The sequence below is a fragment of the Equus caballus genome, chromosome 7 (genome assembly GCF_041296265.1).
Source record: "Equus caballus isolate H_3958 breed thoroughbred chromosome 7, TB-T2T, whole genome shotgun sequence".
NCBI classification, from domain to species: Eukaryota; Metazoa; Chordata; class Mammalia; order Perissodactyla; family Equidae; genus Equus; species Equus caballus.
The window spans coordinates 21,183,076-21,187,610 of NC_091690.1; positions in this window are offsets into that span (position 1 = coordinate 21,183,076).

The window sequence follows — 4,535 nt, forward strand, 5'->3', positions numbered from 1 at the left end:
ATTATATAGTATGTTAGAAGGTGATGGGCCTGTCGATGAAAAGCAATGCAGTGTAAGGGGGATCAGTAGTGCCTGGAGGTGGGATGGGGCAGGTGATGGTCTTACATAGAGCAGTCAGGGTAAGCCTCCTCGAAAAACAGAGATTTCATCGGAGTCTTGAAGGAGGTGGGGAATTAGTCAATGGGCATCTGCACGGGAGGGAGGTGGACAGAATTCCAGGCAGAGAAAACAAGTGGACCCTATGGTGGAAATATGTGTGGTGTGTTTGAGGAACAGACTGGCCAGTGTGGCTGGAGCAGAATAAATGAGAAGAGAAGTAGGAGCCAAAACTGGAGAGTAAGTGGGGACCAGTTGGCATAGGGTCTTGTAAGCTGTTATAAGGACTTTGGCTTTTACTCTGATGGAATGGGGAGCCTGTACAGAATTTTGAGAAGAATTTATGTTTTCAAAAGGACACTGCAGCTGCTATGTTGAGAATAGATGGTAGGGAAGCCAAGGGTGGGAGCCCGGGGACCGGGTGAGAGGCTGTCACGGTAACCCAGGTGAGAAGAAGTGGCTCAAATCAGGGCGGTAGCAGTGGAGGTGCTGAGAAGCGATTGGAGTCTCGGTGTATTTTAAAGATAGAGCCAACCTGCTTTCCTGATGGATTAGATGTGAGCTTGAGAGAAAAAGAGGGGTCAAGGGCTACTTCGAGGTGTTTGGCTTGAACAACTAGAAGGATAGAGTTGCTATCAACTAAGATGGGAATAACTGTGAGCGGAGCAGGTTTTTTGGGATAATTCAACAATGAAAAGGACTGAACTATAGAAGATGCAAAAACTTGGATGGATCACAAAGGCATTTTGTTGAATGGAAAAATCCAGTCCAAAATATTTACATAGTGTATGATTGCTTTTGTGTAACGTTCTGGAAAGGATAAAACTATACAGAAGACAAACAATCTGTATTTTCCATGGGTGAGGATTGAGAGGTGGGTTTGACTGCAAAGGGGCAGTATGAGGGAATTTGGTTGCAATTCTGTATCTTACTTACGTTAGTAATTTCACGAATATCTGTTAAAAATCCATAAACTGCACACCAAAGCTAAGTTAATTTCATAGAATGGCAACTTAAAAATTAACAAATATTAAAACATTTAAAGATATTATGTGTGTGTTTCAGGAAATTAATATTATTTATCCGTATATAGTAATATTTATGGAATTTGTCAGCTTTTAAAAATTGTAATTTGATTTCTTTTCTTATTCTAAATAAGTATTCATTTTTGTACCTGATTTTTGTTCATAATATTGTATTATTTTTCTTTTCTTTTTTTTTTTCTTTTTGAAGATTTTATTCTCCCTTTTTTCCCCAAAGACCCCTGGTACATAGTTGTATATTTTTAGTTGTGTGTCCTTCTAGTTGTGGCATGTGGGACGTCGCCTCAGCATGGCTTGATGAGCAGTGCTGTGTCTGCACCCAGGATCTGAACCCATGAAACTCTGGGCCACCAAAGTGGAGCACGTGAATTTAACCACTTGGCCATGGGGCCAGCCCCTGTATTATTTTTCTTAAAGACGCTGTTTCATTGGAGAGGGCTCAGGCCCCTACCAAACCAGCATCTGCCTGTGCGGACTTGAACGGACATGAGACCGGTGACCCTCTGCAGGAAGAGCTTCATTATTGGCTTATATTTCTGTTTGCTAAGGACTGCGCCCAAATCAGTGAGTGGTAATATACAAGTTCACAGTCAACTACTGTGGGTACAGACGTGGATTTAGGGGATACTCTTAGAAACTAGGACCCTATAAACAGAGCCCTGCAGTGACAAGTGCCATGAAAGCATAGGCAGGAAGGCAGGGTTTAGTGGTGCCAGAACAGCAGAGATGCCTCAGGGCACCACTCAACCTCTCTTTCTAGGAGGAGCCTTCCTTGGCCATGCCACAGAAAGTTCTTCTCAAGGCCTTCAACCACAAAGCCTGGTCTGGAGGACAGTCAGGGCTGTGGTGACAAATATGGATGGAGGAAATTGCTAGGATGATTCCATTTTAGACAAGTGAAGTGTGTGTTGTCTGTTAGGCATCCAAGTAAGAATGTTGAGTATATGACTCAGTCATATGTATATATGACTAATATATGTATATACTAACGTAGTATATGACTAATATATGAGGCTGTAGTTCAGGAGAGAGGTCTGCACTTCAAGTATAAATTTGAGAGTCAACATTTATATGGTATTTATTTCTGATGCAGACCTTGCTCTGCCCAGGGAGCGTTGCTCTGTGATAACTCTCCATTTCCTTTCCTGTTTTTCCTGTCATCCTTTGGTCTTTATGCCCCACCACCAACAGTTCAGCCAAGGAAAGGAAGAGGACACAGAGGAGATAAATTTGTTTGGAGGTACAGGATGAGCAGGCTACCCTCCTACAGTTTGTACACACTCTCCCTTCCCAACTAGGAAAGTAAGCCTCAAAGCAGGGGAGGAGGTAAACATGGAGGGGAACCAATGAGAGCCTTCTTGCTGAGTAGGTCTTGGAGACCTGACTTCCCACCAGGCTGAGTTCTAGGAATGGGGTATAGGTCGACACCTCCCCCCAAACACTTGCAGATGGCTTTTGAGAAATAAGAATAGAGGATTTCTATGCCCCCTCTTCTGCCTAGAGCCCTAGGAGGCAGCAAGACAGTAAAAAAGAAATGGTTATGTGGCATATCCAGTAGATCAAACCTGAACGACCTCTCAGAGTTCTCTGAATCCCAGTGGATCCCAAACAACCAGAATACTTTCAGTGTGCCCAGGAGTGTCACTAAAGTAGACTGGGTTTTGTACGAAAGTAATAAGAAATTCCATTCCAACTGATATAAACAATAAATGGATTTTATTGGCTTGGTAATAAAGCTCAGAGGTAAGAGAGACTGATCAGGTGCTGGCTCCATTGCTGTTCTCTTGTGAGTATTGGCTTTGTCCTCAGGCTGGCTTTCCTCCTAAAAGCAAATTGTTCTGTCTGTTCCAGGTCTCAATCTGCCTGTTCAGAAAGGGAACTAATTTTTCCAAGCGTGGAAAAGTACTCCTGGGCTTTAGTTTGGACCAACCTCAGTCACGTGCATGCCCCTAAAATAACCACTCTAACAACTTGCCATCAAGGAGAGAAGGATGGGATTATGCCTGAGCCAATCAGGATCCACCAACGGAAATGGTAGGGGGGAGTGGTTTATGTTAATCCCACCCCAATCACCTGTCTGTTACATAATAGAGAGAGATCACTTGGATCCTGGACCAGCAACCCAATAATGTTAACCACGTAGATGCAGAGAGCCATACACCTACAGGGGCTTTGTGGACAGGAATGAGAGCCTACACAGTAGCAACTTTGTGGATAGTTGGTCAGGGACCAAAAGGGGATGATGGACATCTCAGCAGATGTGAAACTCTGTTGACAATGACCAAGGGCTAGATTCCCTGCCCATCCCATCCTGGACACCTTTATATTATTTACTCTATGGAACTTAAATACAGCTGTGGAGAAAGAGGGGCACCCGGCAATTATTTAAATTAAGTGTCTACTACCTCAACATTGTGAAAACTTGGAGTAGAAATGAAAACATAGAAAACAAGGTTGTATTTCTTGCCCATTAGAGTTTAAGGACTAAGACTCGTACCTGCTACGTCATTAGCGCTCTAACCTTCAAAGAGAACTTTCAACAAATCCAGGTTCACACCCTAGGAGGAAAGAGTCCTTCCTCACATTCATCTATTGAAATTCTTCTTGTCCTTCCATGCTTAGCTTTGATGACACTTTTTCTGTGAAGGTCTCCCCAGTCAGCCAACCAGAGGTCCTCTTCTCCCTCTGTGCTTTGTTTTTACCCGTCTTGTTGTAACGCATCTTTGGAAGGCTCTAGGTTCTGCCTTACGTGTGCTTCTGGTCTTAAAAGGCATTGTGTTCAGAATATGGTATCTGAGAGCTTTCTGGAAATATCTCCACTTGTTGTTTCGCTTCTGTCAAATGGCTTCACAACATGAGTTAAGGATACTAAAAATATCTTGCAGACTGTCTTGCAGTCTAAGAGCCAGAAAGAGAAAGTGTTTCCTTTGTAGGTCAATTGAGGAGCTCTTTTGGGGGCCGGTGGCATCTCACGTCATCTTGCACCAAATTTTATGGTTTCCAATGCCTATACCTTTGACTGCTTTTACTTTCTAGTTTCCTGAACTGAGCTCTCTGAGATATGCTTAATTTAGGTCATAGACAAAACACAGAGTCCACTCACAGGCGTGAGGGCCCATCCATGAGCAAACCCATTATCATCGGAGGAAAAATCAAAGGCTAAATTTTGAGCCTTCAAATGTCTTCAGATGTGAATAGAAAATTTTGTTCTCCTATGTGGGTTTTGTGGGTCCAGAGACAATCATAAGTAGATTTAGCAAAACTGCAATCTTTGAATTGCTATTCAAGGGGTTTGGAAAAGGCCACCCCAAGATGTGCCACTTTGGCATGTGGAATACTTTGAGCTAAAGACGTTTGAGACCCTGCAGGCTCAACAGAAACTTTACCTCTCCCTTA